We start from the raw sequence: 23,045 nt of genomic DNA on the forward strand, positions 1-23,045 counted from the left end.
TCACATTTTAAAAATTCAAATACACTAAGATTTATGTATTATCTTTATACAATCCTATTTTCGGGGATTTGATACATCGCATCTACCCCAAAGAACTTTAAAGATAATACGTCATCTATATAGCCCTTCTTCACTATATCCCTATGCAATAGCTTGTCTTTTAATTCGTTCAATTTTGCTATTTATTTTTTGTTGTTGAAAATTTTGCTTTCTAAATTGTTTAGTAAATTATCTGAAATTATACTAACGTTCGGTAGATAGGAAAATTGACCTAAAACCAAAGTTTGAACTATGGATATGTTACTTAATATTGACTGGTTTCTTTTTGCTATGATTTGTGTAGGATGTTTGGCTTTTTCAATTTTTTTTTCATAAAATTAATCGGTCGCATTTATCTTTATCATCTCCAAAATTCTTCCTTCGAATCTTCACGGGTTATTTCGTGACTCTGATGTCATCAGCGTCGTCTTTGCTGTGTTTTAGCTTATCTATCCATACTCCTTTGTTTTCTTTATTCATCTTAAGACCAGAAAAGTTATCGGCGATATTTGTGATAGTTTCGCTGGCATTTCAGTAGAGTTTTGCACTGACAACAAGATATAAATGAGTCATATACACCGGTTTGACACAAATAAACACTTTTCAATTTAGATAAAAAGCTAACATATAGAAGATACAAGTGTTTTTATTTCATATTTTTTAATATCGGGCTATATATTTGTTAAGTTCCCCAAGATGATATTGCAAAAATATTTGGGGCATACATATTTACCAATGACAATATTGTATTTTGGATTTCAACAATGACTAAAATAACTATTCCTTCGTCTATGAATTGATCTATCAATTTGTTGTCTGTAGTATTGTCAGCCAATATTTTAACTCCACGACCAGCAGTAGTAGATTTTTATATACATAGAAGTAACCTGTAATTTCAAACAATCAATACATAACTTTCATGAAGAGATGTTTATAATAACTATCTACTCATGTTCTGATGTAAATATCTCATTCATTAATAAATGATGCCTTGTTTCATGTAAAATCATGTAATTGTTCGATCATTTTACATAACAGGAGTCTTTTTGATACTATGTTTCTACATATATTGCTTACTTCTGTAGACATGCTGTTGAGAAGATGATATATATCGTAACGTTTTTGTTCTCCCATTATTATGTTATGACAATTGTTATATATTGACATCTAGCGACATAAATGTAATCAAATGGTAGCTAGAAATTCGTCAAACTTTACATACATAGCACTAATCATCAGCGATTTCTAACATTTATACAATTAGACACTCGATAAATAAAATATTGAGTCTGAGTTAATGTTCTCTCTCCCAACTCGTTTAGAATATATTATACATATCCCAGCTATTAATTCAGAAAACTAAATGTATTTTATCATATTAGAGCGGGTATAATTCATAGTTAAATAATATCAAAATCTGCTACAGGTTTACCATAATACTGTACATGTTTGGCGTTTATGGTTGTTTAAAAGTGACATCATTTTTTTGTAGGAGACAATTAGTACTTCGTTATTAACAACAGTGCGTTTAGTTATTATACAATCGATATTTATGAATGTTTCATGTTTGATTAAAAGAAAATTTAAAGAAAAAAAATGCATATTGACCACAATTGAAATAATTTTTGATATAACAATTTGTTTAAAATCGATATTTGATTATGCAGAACTGCGATGAACTATAGCTTAATTAAAATTATACTTAATTACATGCTTATTTCTACACAAATCTTAGTGAATAAATACCACTTCCCTAACAAATATATAAAACAAAGACCAGATATCGTTCTACGATAACCATGAATTGAATATATACAGATTGTATTCAATTACCTCTGTTAGCAATAGTAAGATGTTGGATGAATACATTGGGTTGTTTCGTCCGTATTTAACAGGTCTATGTCAAATAAGCAGTACACCGCCAATATAAATTATATAATGCGTAGAATATCAAAGGGAATGCTATGAGTTGAAACATTAATATTCCAAAATGGTCAAATATCTTCGAAAAAGATAGAAAGATAAATCTCAGCACAATAGTGTGTAAATTACATATAGTTTTAGTGTAATATGATAGAAAACAAATCTGGGATAAATCCTTTGTTTTTTTGATATGACGTTTATGTTTTATAATGTCATTATTTTCTTAAGCAGTCATCTCGTTATTCTGTAGATTTTTTTTAAAACCGCATTTCTGTTAAATTATCGAAAAGAAGAAAGTATAGATTCAAGTTATAAACGAAGTGATTAATGTTAAAACAACAATGACCATCGATTTTTTTTCTTTTTTCTTTTTTGTTTTTGTTTTTATCATTATTATTTTACAGCGACATTGTGTAAGCAGCATCATTTTAACTGTATTTTTTTTTTCAAAAATAATTGTGTAGACGGCTTTATATCAGGTTGTTCGAATGAAACGAGTCAGATCAAGTTAAAAATAATTATATGCACAAACTTTTTGTTCCGTCTTACAATTCTTACAATTAAGCTTCTGGAACGGGGTTATGTTACTACAAGATTGAAGTCATCACTAAATAAGTTTAATGGTCGACATCGTGAACTCGTTGATCGTTACGATGCATCAATCTGTACCATAAAACTGGTTTGATCACTGTTTCACAATTTTCCTTTCATCTATTGTTTACCATGGACTTTGTATGAGCAACTGGACGTGTATTTCTAGAAAAGCAGCGGACGCTTGTCCCACCGGTGCAATTTTTTCACGCTCCAAAATAAACATATTATATATAAGGAAAAACCCTAAACTGAATCTCTCTTTCTTTTTCACGGTAGCAGAAACTTGTACTTAATTCCGTTTGTTCTTGGCATATTAAAACATATAAGCCAAGTTTTATACTTATCTAAATGCATTTAAGTAATGATTTTGTATGTAAAAAAAAATCAATTTATTACATTCCTTGAAACTGTAATAAATGATCAGTGCACTAGGGAAATTGACTTTAGCGTTCTTGCATTACTCATCGTGCATTTACATACCCGTTTGGGTTCGTTTAAAAGCTCGATACTAGCATTCGTTTAAACGCACAATAAAATCGTTTGATTACTTGTGAACATAAATTTATTCTTTTAGTCAGTTTTTATTTTTATATTTGTTTTGCTTCAATTACTTTTGTATTTTCATATTTGTTTTCTATTGTAATTGTGTTCACTACTTGTCAATCTTATTAGTTTAGTTCGTCTGTCTTGGGTTTAAACGCACTGTGGAAGCGTCCGTTTATTGTACGTTTTAATACATGATTCGAGCGTTTATGTGTCGTGCATTTGGTGTGCCTTTACAATATGTTTAAGTGTCGTGCGCGGGAACACTGAAGTGTATTACTGAATGTAGATAGCAAATTTGAAGCGTGTCTTTTTATACGCTAAAGTTAAACTACGTTTAGTTTTAAAAGTTACAATAAGCATAAGATCAGATTTCATAACTGATATCGTGTGAAGATATGCAAGCTTACAAAGACTGGATGTCATCCACACTGTGATATGCACAACTAGTTTGAAAAATAGATAAATAAAATGTAAATGAGTGACAACAATCTTTCATTAAGATGAAAAGGAATTTATTTTAATAACATGCACAATTTTAATATATGAACTTATATATACCAATATTAACATGAATATGACATTTTGTTAATTTGTTTTATGTTTGACAAATGAACCAAACATGGAATATTTAATATTTGGCCCATTAAATTGGAGGAAAAATGGAGGGGAATTTTCGATCAAAATTTGCATTACCTCACTTCGCTTGGCAGTTGATCTTAACCTGAAATCCTTGACCCATTATGTTAATACTTTTTCTGAAAATGGCTTAGATAAAGGGTATTCAGGGTATACAAAACAAAACAAAACAATACAAACCAAAAAAAAAAAAAAAAAACAAACAAACGAACAAAATCAAACAAAACTGCAGCTAAGTAGGACTGATGTAATATTGTTCGTTGTTGGTCAAGTAATTTACGCTAATTACCGCTGAAGTTTGTACTTGAGATTCCTTTTCTCAATGTTATTGTTATTTTAAATGATCCCGCTGACTATTAGATATGTATTATAATTGGGAAGAGAGAGAAGTATCTAATATATTTACAGACAGATAAAAGCAAACGACATATATACTTCAAATATACAAATATAGCAATTAAATATAAGTCAAGAATTAAAGACTTAAATATGGTTCAATCAATTTCCTTTATAATGTTCAAATGATGTGCACCTTTTGCAATTGTTTTTGGAAAGAAAGAAGAATTCACATTTTAATATTTTTTTTTGTTTTGGTAGTTTTAGAAAATTAGATTAAAATAAAGAAATAATGAGCGTTAATTAACAATTACAGTTTCCTCCCCTTTATTTCATTATTTCTTCCTTTATGAACGAAAGATGCGTATGAAGTTGAAACTCGATTTTCAGTCTAATGAATACAATGTCCTGTTTGTAAAAGCATTACAGATATTTTGATTATAATTCAGTAAAAAGGAATGAGTTAGAGTTAAGTTTTAGTCATTATTGTGTTTATAGTTAAATCAATACATCACGGTCCTTGAAACGTCCACGTTACAAAGAGTGGATATTATTCACAATGTGATATGCACAACTAGTATAAAAGCAGATCCACAAGATGTCAATCAGTGACAACTTTTGACCAATATCTTCATTCATATCAAGAGGAAGTTAACTAAATTTTATCATATAAACTTTCAAATTGTATCTGAACATGTGAATACTTTGACGATTGATAAAATTTTAGTGCTTTTTCAAGTAATGCAATATTGTTATTATGCTGTACGACTTAGCCATGTTGTATATTGCATGCGTGGGCAGTCTAAATATCACGATATTGACCAGTTTATTGACACTTATTATATAAGTATGTTTGATTGTACATTGCATTTCGCAGTTTTTAGATAACATTAACTGCACCGCACAGCACTATTTACAATTACATTGATGGTATTAGTTGTATTGAGTTTTAATATTGTAGCAAATATATGACCGTTTTTTTTTTTTGTTGTTTTATTTTACCATGAACTAGGGTAAGTTACATTATTCCAACGCCAATTAATTTTCAAAGATGATTGTCTAGACGGCTTCATATAAGAGAGTCATGTTTTTGATATTTAGAACAAAGTGAAAAAATATATCAACGCAGGCTTTTTCATGGGTATGTTACTATACGACTGAAGTCATAACTACATAAGTTTAACAGTCGTCATCATGACCTCATGGATCGTTACGATGCATCCACCTGCACCATGAGACCTGATTTGATCAATGTGTCAAATTGAAGTTTTCCTTTCATTTTTTGTCGACCATGGACTTTTTGATGAGCAATTTTGCGGATTTTTTTCAAAATGCAGCGGACGCTGACCCTACCTGTGTACCTGTTTCATGATCTGTGTCTGTAAAGGAACACAATGGGTCCTTTAGTTTTATTACTGTGTATTTATTACTTTGGTTAAGTTATGTTCTTTGTTTTGTATGTCTTTTGTCCATGCTTGTCTTTCATATAGGCATAGTTTTATACTTAACCTAAAGCATTTTAGTAATGATTGTGTTTGTAATTAACACAATTTATTACAATCCTTGAAACTATAATAAAAATCAGTGTACCACGAGAACAGATTTTAGCATTCTTGTATCGTTTAATGTGCATTTACACATTCTTTTGGGATCGTTTAATTGGCCACAAAACGCACGATATAATCGTATGTTTAAACGCATGATTGTTTACTTGTGTACATTAATGTATTCCTCTATCCAGCTAATATTTTTATATAGTTTTGCTTTAATTATTTTTATATTATAAGCATAAGATCAGATATAAAACATAACTGACATTGTGTGACGATATATAAGCTTACATAAAGTGGATATTATCAAAAATGTGATACGCACAACTAGTTTGAAAAAAAAGATCCATTAAATGCAAATGAGTAAAAACGTTTGCCCAATATCTACATTCAGATCAATATGAACTTTGCTTATTTTTTAAATAACTTTAATATATAACTTTGAAATGTGAATACTTTGACGATTATTACATGTTAACGCTAAAGTACCCTTTTTTTTAAGAAATACAATTGTATCATTGTGCTTTACCCTTATCTAATGTCGTATTGCATGCATCGTAGAAATATATTGAACATTCTCTCTGTTAGCATAAAGCAAATAATTAAATACGGTATCCAAAAAACAGTCATTCAAGTTTTTCTTAGAATATATATGTATATTTGTTTTACTTAGGTCTACTGTTTACAATAAAAGTAAGAAGAACATTTTGTTACATGCAATTTGTTTTATTTCATATCAGTAAAAATTAGTAAATTAGTAATTTTAATCGGATGAAACCTTTGCACGTGGTACTAATTAACATACAGTATAAAGTTTTACCAATCAACATCATAATGTGATAATGCCTCGTTACGAATTAAGAATTACATTCCCTCATTTAAACGCATTCATAATCAGTTGTCAATATCAATATGCAGAAACACGATTTGCATGGCTTGGTGAAAAAACAAAATCGAGGATATGGTTCCGCAATGAAGTAAACGTAATGACTGTCAATATTGTGATATTTAGACTGCCCATAGGACAGTGGTATTGGCAGCGATAATGACCGAGCCGTAGGACAGCGGTATTGTCTGTCAATTCCGCTCTCCCGTGGACAGTTTAAATATCACGATTTCGACCAGTTTATCGACACTTATTATATAAGTATGTTAGACAATACAAATACCGAAAATGGAGTATTTAATATTTAGCTGCTTTAAGATACCATTAACTAGTGTGCTTTAAAAACAAACTATAGCTATTTTGGACTGGAAACATACTGACAAGTAGGTAATGGTTCACAACAAGGATTTTTAAGAACATTTTAACAGGCAGTAATAGAAAAGTGTACAGAAACTACTGTCTGATATATATGTAAGATCATGCATTATTAATTCATATCAACATATAATTAGATATATTCACATTGAAAAAAAAACAACAACTATAAACAATACTTCCTCAGATACGGATAAGTCGATTACTGTAGAAATATTATCTTACTAGATAAAAATGTAAAACTTTTTAACTGGTAACTTACATTCGTTATTTTTATGGGAAGTTTCTCTAAACAAAACTTAGTTATCAAATGAAATGATTGATATTTATATTCATACTTCATCAATTTGTTTACCGGAATATGAATACTTAGCATCTTTAACCAGTAATATACTCATCTCCCTTCATGCTGATGTTCGTGATGCCGTAACATGTAATTACGTCTGTGATAGAAAACTTACATATAAACGGTACAAAGCACTACATGTAACAAGTTAAGTAGTGATACACCTGACTTATTTTTTCAACAAAACTTTCTGAAACAATTATAATAAATTTCAGCCCATATAGGCATAAATGATCATAGGAAAAAATCAAATGAAATTATTTCAAGCAAGTACCAGTACCGCTGCATTTTTCTGCATTTTTTTCCGAATAAAAATAGCACGCATTTAAGTGTTTATGAATCATAATTAATTGTATGACTAGTCAACTTTCCGGAGACATTAAAGTATATCTCCTCCATTTTTTAATCGATTTATTAATGCGTTTCATTTAACCTTAAAGTTAACACATGGGAATGGTTATCTACTTTAATTTTGTTGAATTTCTTGTAATTGAAAACAACTGAATTCATATTCAATATATTAAGTAAACGTTCATCTTGCAATAATCGGAGGATTGTTAGCTAGATCAGTTTAAGTGCCTATATACGACATCAAGTAAAATTAAAATTTTGCAATTCATTTTAACCAATGTTTAAAATATATATGTAATCGCATATTTATAGTCCTACCTTTATTATGACACTGATAAGAAAAGCGGTTTCCTGCATTGGTTTGAATATATACATTTTAAGCAATGAACTGCAGTCTGATCTTCGTCTGTTATGCATCCTGTTATAACTGTTTAACAGTGTATTTTAAAGCATTTACGGGTTTGACAATTTACAAGCTGGAAATGCCACAGAAATTTAAAACCATGCACTCTACGTTTGCCTTTAATTAACTGTTGATTTTATGGACGTGTTTTTTTTTTTTTTTTGATTTTATTTTTTTTCAAACAGTAACGAAAATGCATCCATAGATATGTCTTAACTAACAAAAGTTAAAAGCATGAATCCTCTTAATCATTTAAATAAGCAGATTAAAAGTGTAACTGCGGATAAATTCAAAAGAACAGAATCATTACTGATATGAACAAAAAGGGAAGAAGCTAGATTTAGAAATCAAAGGTAATGCTATGCTACATTTCAAGGTCATATAATGAGCCGACATGAAAATGTTTGTTTTTTATAAAAAAAAAAACAAAAAAAACAAAAAAAACAAAAAAAACATGCATTGTCCTTATGGCCTTGATCTTTTTTTACAACGAAATATATTTGTTTACTTGTTTTTCGTTTGATTGTTTGTTTGTTTTTATCTCTGGGTTTGTTTGTTTTGTTTTTGTATTTATAGTATTTCTCAGTATAAACAGTTCCACCATAGGTGTCATCTTTCTTCAATTAGAAGATAGCGATTTGATTTCAAAACTAATGTTTTAGTGAATAAGTATTGATACAAAGGATATAGTGCACTGATCTCTTTAGGTTGCATACCACTATTCCAAGCAATGAGCTTTTAGAACGTACTTCTAAATAGTCCTACGCTAGTTTTAGTGCACTTGTGTTATGTTACTGTGGAAAAAGTGCACATCATATCCATATAAGTGAGCTTGTGTTTTGCAGAAGATCATATTTTCTTCATTTCTACATAAAATTGTCACTGTAACGTACTGAATTAAATATTTTTATGAGTTCTGCATGAAGACCCCTTTCTATAAAATGGAGGGGATTTCCCATTCCACTCCTATTGTCTTCTAGGAGCAAGTGTCACTTTGCAAGGTTGTAACCCCACATAACATTGTCAGGGCTATTAGTTTAAACATGCAGATTTTAGGTGATACATAGTCATCTTCAGATAAACTTAAGGTAAAAGATCCGTAACACATTGAGCTTAGTGAAATTAGCATTTGAGCCTATTGGAGTGACATTATTCGTTTGTACCCTAAAAGCATTGTTTACTCCTATGGGAAGTTACACTAGTAGTTTGTAGCCTAAAAGTAATCTTTAATGCTTCGTATTCAAAGATAGATTCTGTCACTTTTTGTCGCGAAATTTTCATCATGATTAAAATTTCATAAAAACTAAAAGCGATTGACCATCAAAGGCCAATATGATTCACAAAATACGAAGTGTCCAATATCCTTCCTGGCTTTTAGTTGACTAACACCAAATATATACATTCTATATAAAATTACTTCCTTGACCAACTGCAATGCCGTCAGTATATTAAAATGAGTTATCAAATATGTCTATATTGAATGTGCTATAGAGTCATTGATAACGTGCGTAGAAAATCAAATGGATCGATTTGTGTTTAGCAAAGTTTATATATGAACGAAATGGAAAAATAGCTTCAAATGGATATTGATAGATATCAGTGCCTTTATGAGGTTACGAATAAGCAGTATTCTACAACAGTTTACGCAGAATCATATTTTAGTTCGGTGAACATCTGTTTTTAACGTCTTTCTTTTTGCAGTAATACAGCTACTTATTTGATTTTATTCCGTATTTTTCCGTAGCAGTCGGTATAGCTTCGCTTTTTACCCCTTGACCTTAGTGGAAATCGCTATGGAAACCTTTGTTTGAATGACGTAGTTATCGTCGTATAGTATCGAGTTATTTATGTTCCAATAGTCTAGCCCTTTTATATCTTTCTTTTATACATTGAATTTGTAGAGACACTGGTAATTCATCTGTTGAATTGGTCATTATTGGTCTTATATCGCGAGATTCAAGGTTTTGTATAAAATTTATTTCAACAAAAATTATTTCAATTCGACAAGCTTAAATTATTTGATTGTATGAGTGTCTTAAGACCATTAACGGGTTATGCTTTCGTATTTTTATGTCTTAAATCTTAACGTTCTGGGTCAAGTGTATGGCTCATATATCCCGCTAGTATCAAATTCCCTTTTGTGTTTACGTTAATAGAACTGCTTGTTTGCTTTGAAAAAAAAATATCATATTCTCTTTCTTTATTTGGCACATAAATATTAACTAATGGGTAGATTGTATGTTTGATTTCAAAATTGACTAAATTGTTTTCCTTTTCCGTCAATTTGTAGTCTATACTATTTTCAGTCAATATTGCAACTTCTCGACCAGCGCTAATAGATTGTTATACATAATGAAGTGGAATTTCAAACAATCAATTCATTACTTTTATAAAGAGTTGTTTCTAATAACTATCTGGTCATATTCAGATGTAAATATCGTATTCGTTAATAAAGGATGTCTTGTTTTATGTAAGAACCTGTAATTGTTAAATAGTTTTTGCAGACCAGGAGCCTTTCTAATATGTTTTGATATACATATATTACTTACTTCTGTAGACATTTTGTAGAGAACATGATATATATCGTAAAGATTCCGTTCTCCCATTGTAATGGATATGATTATTGTTATATATTAATATATTGTAGCATAAATTTAAACAAACGGTAGGCAGAAATTCGACAAACTTGACATATATAACACTAATAATCAGCGATTTCTAATTGTTATACAAATAGACACTCGTAGGATAAGACATTGAGTCAATGTACTCTCACCCAACTCGTTTAGAATATATGATACATATCTCAACTATTTATTTAAAAGACTAAATGTATTTTGTCATATTAGAGGGGTTATAATTCATAGTTATATAATGATTTTTTTAAAAAGGGATACAAATTTTGTTGTATGAGACAATTGGCACTTGGTCATTAACAACAGTGCGTTGATTAATTATACAAAGAAAACTGCATTTCGAAAGACAATTAAAATATCTTGAGATAAACCAGTTGTTGATTTTGATATTTGAGTATACAGAACCGCGATGAACAATAACAGAATAAACATAATTAAATTAAATGCTTACTTCTTCACAAATCTTAGCGAATAAATACCACTTCCCCTGCAAATATTTAAAACAAAAACTATATATCGTTCTACAATAACCGTTTATAAAATTATTCATATTGGTATTAACTTACCTCTTTTAACAAAAATAAGTCCTTAGATGAATAGAATGGGTTGTTTACCACGTATTGAACAAATCTGTGTCAAAAAAGCTATAGACCGATATAATAATATATAATGCGTAGACATTTAAGGACAATGATATGAGTTTAAACATTAACATCTTAACATGGTCAAACAAACAACTAAAAAAATGATAAATTTCATCCCCATAGTATGTCAATTATGCATAGTTTTAGTATAATATAATAGAAAACAAATCTGAGATAAATCTAACACATTTTCTATATCGCATTTTGTTTTTGAATGTCACTATTATCTTAAGCGGTCATGTCGTTATTGTATAGAATTTTTGATGTTTCGTTTTTTTATCAAGTATAAAGCATATTGATTTGCTTCATGTTGGCATTGGCTGGATATGTCATTTAGTCGGTATATTTATTTATTTATCGAAAAGATTCAAGTATAAACGTAGTGATTAATGCAAGAATGCAATTACCATTGATAGTATTACTTGAATTGAGCAGTTTTAATATCATATTAAATATATAATAGTTTTCCTTTTCTGTTTTACAGCGGCTTAAGGTAAGTAATATTATTTTAACGCCAATTTATTTTCAAACATTATTGTCTAGACGGCTTCATATAAGTTTGTTCGAATGAAGAAAATATATATATGCAGGTTTTTTGTACTGCACTACACCACTTACAATTACGTTTCTGGAACATGGATATATTGCTACAAGATTGTAGTCATCACTACATAAATTTTACAGCCGTCATAATGATTGATTGATTGTTGGGGTTTAACGTCCGAGCAACCATATTTCAGCTATATTCAGACAATGAACATGAAATGGATGATAAAATGAACATGAATGATGATGAAATGAAAACAAAAGGATGGGACACAAGGAAAATAGGGTCAACAAATTTAGATTGCCACTAGAAAAAGAGAGGGATGGCTAAGGTCGGGCAATTTAACCTCTTGTGGCGAAGTTCGTTTATCGTTGCTTTGAACTCACGTTAGAACCGTCCGTTTTTCGCAAGTTCGAACGCTCGATATGTGCGTTTATGTATAGTGGGTTTGCTAGGCGCTTATAATATGTTTAGGGGTCGTGCACTGTGGACACCAAAGCTTAACATAGAATGGGGATTGTACATTTGAAGTATTTCTTCTTTTACTTTAAAGTTGAGCTACGTTTTATTAGTTACAATAAGCATAAGATCAGATATATAACATCACTGATATCGTTTGAGGATGTACAAGCTTACAATGACTGGACACTATCCACAATGTGATACGCATAAATAGTTTGAACAAATAGGTCCATTGAATGTAAATGAATGATAACCTTTGCCCAATATTTTCATTACAATCAATATGAACTTAGCTTAACTACAATTAATTTAATATATGAACTTTCAAATGTGAATACAACGACGATGTTAAGGATTTAGTAATTGTTTTCTTTTTTCAAGAATCACAATCGTATCATGATACCCCTACCCAATTTTGTATCGCATGCATCGTGGAAATATGTACAACATACAATGTGATTTTGTTTTTGTTGAACATTCTCTAATAGCATAAAACACACAATTAAATACGGTGTCTAAAAATAAACAAGCATTTACGTTGAGAAAAAAATTAAATTGTACTTACAAAAAAAAAAAAAAAAAAATAGAAATGCCTTTTTTGACTTTGGTCTACTGTTCACAATAATAGTAACAAGAATATGACATTTTGTTATACATGCAATTTGTTTCATATCAGTACAAAATCGGTAATTACAATTGGATGAAACCTTTGCACGTGGTATCAATTAACCGACAGTATAAAGTTTTACCAGTCAATATCATGATGTGATAATGCCTGTTTACGAATTTAGAGTTACGCCCCATTTATTTAAACGCATTCGTGACCAAGCAGTTGTCAATGTAAATATGTTGAAACGCGAATTGCATTGCTTTCTGAAAAAAAAATCGAGGATGTGGTTCCTCAATGAAATTAACATAATAGTTAACAATATCGTGATACTTAGACAGTGGTATTGTCTTAGTCTCCTGTGGGCAGTCTAAATATCACGATATTGACTAGTTTATTGACTATTATATAAATATGTTTGACTATACAAATGAACCGAAAATGGACTATTTAATATTTGGCTGCTTTCAAATAGCATTAACTAGTGTGCTTTAAACAATTATAGCTTTATGGACTGATAACACGTTGAGAAGTAGGTAATGGTTCACAACAAAGATTTTAAGAACAATTTAGAAGACAACAATAGAAAAGTGTACAGAAACTACTATCTGTTCTTTTTTATATGTGTAAGATGATGTCTTATTAATTCATATTAACCAATAATAAGATATATTCATATAAAAACGACTATAAACAATACTTACTCAGATACGGATTAGTCGATTACTGTAAAAAAGATTATCGTACTAGATAATAATTTTAAACTTTTCAACTAGTATCATGTATCTTACATATCTTAAAAATAATACTTGTTTACTGAAATCTGAATACTTGACATCTTTAACAAGTATTACAATTCTGTCTCTTTATGCAGTTGTTTGTGATGCCGCGTTATGCAATCATAATTGTGGTGGATAACTTACATATGAAGCGTAAACGTTAATCTTTTTGCTTCTAACTAAGTACAAAGCACTACAGGTAACAAGTCAAGAAGTGTTACACCACAATTTTTTTCAAAAGAAATTTATGAAACAATTTTAACAAATTTCAGCCCTTAAAATTAATTATCAGAAAAAATCAAATCACTTTATTTCAATCAAGTATTAGTACCGCTGCATTTCTCGGCAATTATTTCTGAAAAAAAGTAAAATTTGACACAAATATATGTGCATAAAAAGCATGATTAACAGTATTCCCGGAGACATTAAAGTATATTTCTACCATTCTGAAATCGATTAAATATTTCTCTTCATCTAACCTTACAACTTTAACTCATTTGAATGGTTATCTACCTTAATTTTATTGCATTTCTTGTCATTGGAAACAACTACATTTATTTTCAATATATTGAAAGAACATTCTTGTAATAAACCAAGCGATGATAGCTAAATCAGTTTAACTGCCTATTTACGACATAAAACAAACGTGAAATTTGGCAATTCATTATAATCAATGTTTAAATTACATTTGCAGTTACATATTTCAAGTGCATCATTTATAACGACAGTAAAGGGAAAAATGATATTCTGTGCTGAATTGAATGTATACGTTTATTAATAATGAAAATGTGTGCAGTCTATTCTTCGTTCTTTCATCTTGCTGTAACTGATTAATGCCCTTTTTAATGTACTTACGGATTTCATATTCTACAGTACAGTATGTAATTGGCACAGAAACGTGAAACGATTCACTCTACATTTGCATTTGATTTACTGTTGACTGAGTTCAAGGCCGTTCCGTTCTTTTTTTTCTATCATGTATGTATTCGTGATAATGTGTTATTGTGTCCATCGTTTGTGCTATAGCAACAGTTTGCCAATCAAGCAATGTTCTGTTTTTATTTTGTTTTACTTGTAACCTTTCTTATTTATATATTAAGATAAATTGGTTTTATTTTACAACCTAGTTATTAAATGTTAATTTCTTTTGTTTTTTTTTTTTTTTTGTTTTTTTTTTGTTTTGTTTTTGTTTTGTTTTTTTTGTTTGTTTTTGTTTGTTTTTTGTTGTTGTTTTCTTTGATTTAAAATGTTTTATTTCAAAGAAAAAATCAATACATGATATGACAATGTAGTAAGTAAACACAAGGATTCGGAAATAATACATATGGCTTATGCTAATCCGTCTCCAAATAAAGGACAAAATTTATCGTAATACATTAAGAAGCATGCTCTGGAATTTTTACTAATACATGTACTATATGTGTAATGAATTTGGAAAGGGTTAACTTATTGAGGAAGTATTAATTACAGAAAAAAAAATTATAAGGAGAAAAAAATGAATTAAAGAGAAGACAAAAATTATAAAATAAAATAGTTGAAATGCACTCAAATGATACATGTAGCATGTATACAATTTAAATTTTTAAGCGTTTACAAATCGTTTACTCTCTATAATACAGGATTTCACCTCCTGAAAAAGTTCAATATTTTGATCTGTTGATAGAGCATCAAACCCATTTAGGAGAATATCAATGTCAAACTGAAAATTCAAAGTGTGAATAGTGGTACGTCCAGTAGATCAGAATAAATATTACATTCAAGTAATAAATGGCTGTTTGACTCAATTCGTCCGCAAACATGGTTTGGGCTACCCACGAGGTTTGGGCTACCCACGAGGTTACGCCTGAAAAGGTGTTCGTTGAGTGACATATTGTTTATTTGCAACCTGGTGTGGAAAACTGACCTAACCTGCTTCCAATATTATAATAAACTGGCCGTCAGCCGTCAACATCTAAACGCGCTTTGAAGATATGTAATAATCTGGAATTGCACATTTTGATCGGAAGGTTGTTCCCAAATCGCATAGTGGACGGCAGAATATAGTTCGAATACAATGATGCTCTTATTCCTATCTCTAATATATTATTAGATTGACGGGTCAAATGGTTATGGATGTTAACCCGCGCGTTTGGTACAAGGGTACTTAAATGTTCGGTTGTGTAACCATTTATCATTGTATAAAACATCAAAAGCTTGTGCTTTCGCCTTCTATCCGCGAGCTTGTCCCATCCGGTTTCTCGATATAGGCTGTCTGCGAATTCTAGAATAGGTCTGATGAAATATATGTACATCTCTTCCAAATTGAAACGGTCGAGAACCAAACGTACACGCCGAAGTACATTGATCCTCGAATACGCCTTTTTAACAATATTATCAATATGATCATGCCATGAACCATCGTCCAAAATGTAAACCTCTAAATGCTTGTGATTAAAGACCTTATGATACAAAATTATTCATCTGTAGAGCAGGGTGAGCCTGTATGACATGTTCACGTGATACTAACACCGTTCCGTCTTTTGAGAATTAAACCGTACAAGCCACCTTGAAGCCCACTGGTGGATTTTTTTTTCAATATCACTATTCAATGCTAATACCACGTCCTCTGGAGGCTCCACTAAAAAGTAAAGACTAGGGTCATCGGCAAATAAGTTAATATAAGCTTCGATATCGTTTATTAAATTGAGGAATAATAAAGGACCAAGTATAGATCCCTGCAGAACCCCAGCTTTCACTGGTTTCCAACCAGAAAATAAACCGCCGTTTAAAACAACGCGTTGCAGTCGATCCGTTAAGTAACGACGAAACCATCGTAATAGGCGTCATTTTAATTCATACGTTTGTACCTTAAATACTAATCCGTTATGTGAAACACGATCAAATGCCTTAGATATGTCACAAAAGACAACACGAACTTCCTTACCGTGATCCAAGACTTTCCCAAACGAATTAGAAATGTCAATTAACTGATTTACAGCCGAATCACCATGCGTAAAGCTAGATCCTAGATTGGTGCTGATTGATGATCCGATTTTCTCTCAGGTAAGAATTCACATGCTTGTATACGCAACGTTCCATACATTTTAATATGTTACTGAGTGATAATGTTTAGTCTCTCGCACGTTCCCGTTCTTGGAATCGTTACGATAGCTCTTTTCCATATAGTGGGAAAGAACGACTTCGAGAGCGATAAGTTGAAAAATCTACAATTCGGAAAACGCGGTCTTTAAAAGTCTCGGATTGACAAGATCGGGACCAGATGCCTTACCAGTATGAAGGTTTTTGAGTACCTCTTCTACCTCAGATTCGATAATAACAATTTTGGTAAGCTCGTTATCACTAATGATAGGATTAGGGAAATGAGCGTGAGAGTCATTCAGTTCCCTTTGAAGAACAAAATAATCGTTAAATTCGTCCGCTTTAGCCGTCTCATCGGTAATGAGGCTACCATTTTTCAATAACGGTGGAATTCTAACTTGTCGTTCCTTCGTACCAGATATTTGGTAGTATTTATGCCACCATGTCTTCGTAAATGGATAGTTTGTTTCAACTTGTCTACAAGTTAATCATGATAGCTCTGTTCGGCCTTCCGCCCTTGTAAGGTTACTCAATTCCGTACACGTCTGAATTTTACCCAGTCGCTCGCGTTATCTGTACGTCGTGCTTTAGAGTGCAAGCATTTCTTTTTACGGATAAGTCTCTTTAAATCGTTTGTCAGCCATCTTAGGTCCGCCTTCTGCATTGTCGCCAGTTTATTTGAAATCGACTCGCCAGCCGAACCCAAGATGACTTTTGAAAAATTGGAAACTATTTGGTAGATATCGTCCGACAAGAACACGCGGTCCCAGTAAGTATCTGATAATAATTGCCTGTATTTATCATAATCACCTTTGTCATACAACCAAATTCTACGCTTGAATGAATGATGAGTTGTTTTTTGGCGAATTTAGTATCCCAATAATGGGACAGGGATATCTAATCTGGTATAATATGGGAGGACCCATCCCTGTTTAGGCAACAAAATCTATGCTACTTGTGACAATTAAATCAATGACAGACGATGAGTTTTCAGTAAAATTTGAGAGGGGCCATTAATCATGAATTCTTAGCTGTATGTAGTACAAATATGATTCATTCTTGGGTTGGGATTTTCCTGGTTATCATTAAAATCGTCAGTTAATACGACGTAGTCACAAGAGACATCATTGACGGCTAATTCCATGGAATGTTTTATTTTACTCCATACCTCGTTACTAATATGAGGCAGAACGTACAAAGTCCCATATAAAACGTTTTTGATACGGATATTTAATAAACTTTGTACATTCAAATAAAGAAACGACAATGAGTTAGATAATAATTCATTAATGTGTGAAAACTCTGAAGCATTGCTATCAGATATGGAAATACTATCCCCAGATTTGTTATAATGACCAAAAAGGGCTTGGATTGAATTCCAACCCAGACATAAGACGCAACATATTTATTATCAGTAACAGTAGTTAATGTGATTGTAGCTCAATTCTGAATGTAACAATAACACACGTCATGGGTAAAGTATCAAGCTTGAAAAGCGCAAAAAGATTAATACGTATCACATCTAAAAATAACAGGTTCTGTGTATTGTATTTAATGGATATATTAAAGAGACCAACTCTCATTTTATATTGCTCATTACCGTCACCCATAATTATGTCACACTCGTTAGGTACATGTGAACGGAATGAGAGTGGGATAAACATATAAATACAAAGATAATAAATGGATGCAATTTTGATAATTGGTATAATACAATGTATTTCATAAAAAAATATGTAAGTAGGAGATTTGGACATGATATAAGTCAAACAAATGGGAAAGAATAAGAAAACAAATATTTACAATTGTCGTTACTGCGTTTAGACGCATTCTATAGCTTAAATGTGAAACATAGTGTATCGTGTTAACAATCGATCTATGATGATACTTATTTTTTGCAAGATATAACCAACACAGGTACACTTGAGATTTGTTCAATTGGTACAAAGTAACCGTAAAAACAAGGGGGATAAAATCATTTTAATAACGATCGTTAAGGCTAGACTAACGTTACGAAATCAAAATCAAATCGTGTCAAAATAATTTGTAGATCAATCCGTTTCGCTTGAGCGACGAAATATACCATGAAAACAAGGTGTAGTTTAGGATTCTAATAACTCAGATATTATAAATTGATGTATTTAACTGTTGATATATTGACATTGATACTGCTAGATTTTATATTACGTGAAAGTCGTAGTTACACATTCAAGGGAAATAAAAATGTTGAAAATGATTTCCATTTTTATTTCACATTGCAGTGTCAAATTTAATGCAATTTTCAATTCCAAACAGTACAAAAAATACATAGATATGTGTTAACTATTAAAGGTTAATAGTAATGCCTTTACACAAGAAATTTTATTATGATATTCATTTTTTTTAATATTTTTTTTAATCTATCAACATTGAAGTGCAAAATTGAGACTAATGTATTTTCCTAAACATATAATTGTGCACGTAGCGGCGATATTGAAACACGCGCCTGGCGACCTCGGATATATTGACATGTGACAGATAAGTGTGAATATATAGAGTACGCTTAGTATGCAGCGAATTTGCATTTGGTGTAAATGTGATATGTTTAAGACATTGCATGATTATACACGTACAATTTGACCTTGCTTAAGCATTTGTTTTACAAAGGAACACGATGCATCATCATAGATATTTGAAGGTAATGGACAATATGCCAAAATTGAGGTATTTTCGCTCAGAAAGAAAAAAAAAAGTTAATTCAGAATTTGAAAGTGATTTTTAAATACCCCCCCCCCCCACACACACACACATGAATACACGAATACAAGACCTACTTAAAGGGGGCCATAATTGTAATTATTATTGTAAGGCAATTATAATTATTAGCATAAATCATGTTTTTTTCCCATTTTGACTGATATTGGCAAAATCTTACAATTAATATTAAAATAACAGAAAATAGTATATGTGCAAACCCCTTCCCACAGAAACCAACTTCTGGTGTTTACCTCACCCACCAGAAGGTAACTTTTGCTGTCTTCAATGGACCTGTTTCCATTGAAGCCATTAACTCAGATATTATAAACTGATGATTTTAGTATATGTTAACTTTTTTTGTTCAACTTGATGGGAATGAAATATTATTTAAATGTGTAAAAGATATCCAAAAATTCATAGTATGCATTTTGCCATGGTTATCATATTAAAGGAAATGTTGTCTTCAAATAAAAAAAAAATACCGTGGTGATTTTCTAACAACACTTCCGTTACATATTGATAGATGTCTGTATTTTATTGTGTACTTGATTCATTCGCTAAAAGTCATGTTATAGCAGCGAAGTACTGCTTCGCAGCAACGGATAACAGTCGTCACTTTTTACTTATAAATCTTAAAGAAAACTTTTTTATTATTGAGAGCATGTAAAAATACACCTCCATGTTGTTGCTTAACTTGTGTTCATTAATTCCAACTAAAAACAGTTACAAAATGTCTACGAAAACTTTTATATATCAAGTATAAATTATTTTTTATTAATCAAAGGGAAGGAAATCTTATAGTTCATTAATATGAATTTTCATTGAATCGGTCGTTGCATCCTACCGAGTCATGAGTATTATGTTTATAAAACAGTATTTAAAAACAAAGTGTTCAAGAACCTGGGCATCCATTTCCTTGTCTTCACAAAAGATTCAAAAGATTAAGCAAAGTTAGTTACATCTGAAGCAAAATGTGTTTTTTTTTTATTCTTATATTTTGTCAAGTAAATTGGAATCTATGGGTTATTTACATTAAAAATTGTTTTTAAACTTGAATTTCTAATAATTTTCTAGCAAGATATTTTTCGTTAAAAGAGGATGTTGTGTTCAACTTAAACCAAAATAACATGACAGTTGCATTAACACAAAATGCTATTATATAAAAAAATAAATAAAATAGGGTTGTCTATTTGGTGATGAATTTAGTAGTTTTAGAACTAATTGATAAGTCAAAACGTCGATTAGCACAAATATTGACATGTTTATCAAGCTTAATTAAACTAAAGTGAATATTGTCTTTAAAGCACATAAAAAAATAATCCAAGGAATGAGCAGGTATTAAAACCTGAGCAAAAGCAAATACAGCACAAAAACCGCGAAAATTATGAATCCACAGGAATAGTTGGCCGCTTGACATTCGGCATCTGCTATAGCATACATTTTAGCGTTCGTCCGTCTATGAAGCCACCAGTTTTGTTTTCGGGAGAGCAATGCATAAAATGTCACAATTAAAATTGAGGAAAGTTGAAAAAGCATGTTCAACCTATTTTGACGAATGTTAGATACGACAAACCAACAACCTTTGACGTTTATCTAAAATTGTACACCATTTTGACATTTTTTTTTTCAAATTTGGCATACAGGTAGTCTTATTTATAGTATATAAATAATTTCTTCTCATTGTGTACAAATAAAACATTGGTATTCTCGAATCCTAACAAGTGTTTTAGAGGATATCAAATAAGCCGAAATGCAATAAAAGATGATATGTGTGTGATATACTTGTGTATTTGTGTTTAAATGTAGAAATTAAGAGGTCATGAAAAAAGAGAAAACAAATATAATATTTCAACCTGGACGATTAAACTTTATGAAACAATAATTAATATCACTTTAAAACAAAAACATAGTATTTCTTTCTTTTAAATTTACATATCCAGTTCATATCACGTTACGATATTTAAAATGGAATTGGGCAATGAGTCCTGAAAAAATCGCGGGAAAGTTCAATGTAAAATGAAAAAAATTCTCTATATATTTATATACATGTATCTAAAATCAGCAGATCCCGTACACAACAGACATTTGTAACCCAACAGGTGAAAACTTTATATATGTATATTTTTCTTTGTATTGCATGTGTTGCTTGCGCTAAATAATGAACTCACTGGACAAGATTTATACAAAGCATATGGATTTCCTTTTATCTACAAATATAAATTATTGTTTCTATTAGTTTTGTATTTAATCTTAATTAACATATGTATTTTATTTTATTTTTTTCATATTTAATAAAACTCAATACCAATGCCTTTCGAAATGAGTTGTATTTGTTTAATTAGATAAACACATCTCTCTAATTCCTCCTATGATTAAGGATTGAACTACAACATATTTACGTTTATGTTGATTCTTATTATGTTCCATAATATTTATTTTCACTTGCTGGGTTAAACAGAGTTTTTAATTAGCTATTTGCTGCATTTTTCAAATAAGTTTAAGGAGTTTATTGTCTATTTTATTTATTAATTTTCCCTACACACGATTTCGTTAATGATGCTATTCCTTCTGTAATTGATCAATTTACTCATAAGAAGAAGTGGTTACATCTTTTTTTTTATATTTAGTCAGTAGGAACTTATATTTTTTTCTGTTCACTTTGTGTTTCGGATATCATTTAGGTCAAGATGACCAAGGACATACATCTTCAATAGGTACTCTCCCTTTTCATATCGATACAGTCAAATATATTTTATTTCGACAGAGAGTACTTCATCAATTTATAAATAATACTGATTTACCGAAGTATGAATACTTTGCATTTATATAGAGTAATATGTTCTGGTCTCTTCATGCTGTTGGTTATACCGTGATGTGGAATATCGATTATCATGGAAAACCTACAAATAAACCATAAACGTTAATCCTTCTCTTTTATTTTTTTGCAAATATTTCTGAAAAAAAAATACACGAACTTTAGTGCAAAGAAAGCATAATTAATTGTATGAAAAATCAAATGGCAGGAGACTTTGAAGTACATTTCGACCAATTTCTATCAATTAAAAATTTCGCTTCATCAAACCTTGCATGTTTAACACATGGATTTGGTTATCTACCTTAATTATGTTGCATTTCGTGTCATTTGAAACAACTGCATTGATATTCATGATATTGAGTAAACATTTGTCTTGCAAAAGTCGGAGCATTGTTAGCTAGATCAGTTTAACTGCCTATATACGACATCAAAAAATCATGAAATTTGCAATTCATTTTAACCAATGTTTAAAATATATATGCAATCACATATTTCGTCCATCCTCTAAAATGACACTAATGAAAAAAGGTAATTTCTTTATTGCTTTAAATATGAACATTTTTAGCAATGAACAGTACTGAAGTCTGGTCTTCCTCTTTTACGCATCTTGTTATAACCGATTAACAGCGTATTTTAAGGCATTTTCGCGTTCGATATTTAACAAGCTGTTTTTTCCACAGAAATGTGAAACCATGCACTCCACATTCGCATTTAATTTACTGTTGATTTCAAAAGGAAGTGTGGTTTTTTGTCTTG

General features: G+C 30.6%; 1 protein-coding gene across 2 annotated transcripts in view; it reads left to right on the forward strand.

Annotated features, from left to right (window-relative positions):
* Positions 1–23,045, forward strand: part of LOC148605670 (transcription intermediary factor 1-beta-like) — a 577,346-nt gene that overhangs the window by 131,334 nt on the left and 422,967 nt on the right. The gene's annotated exons all lie outside the window — the stretch shown is intronic.

The sequence above is a fragment of the Perna viridis genome, chromosome 10 (assembly GCF_037379345.1).
Source record: "Perna viridis isolate PV_CMFRI_1.1 ecotype Kerala chromosome 10, ASM3737934v1, whole genome shotgun sequence".
In the NCBI taxonomy this organism is placed as follows: Eukaryota; Metazoa; Mollusca; class Bivalvia; order Mytilida; family Mytilidae; genus Perna; species Perna viridis.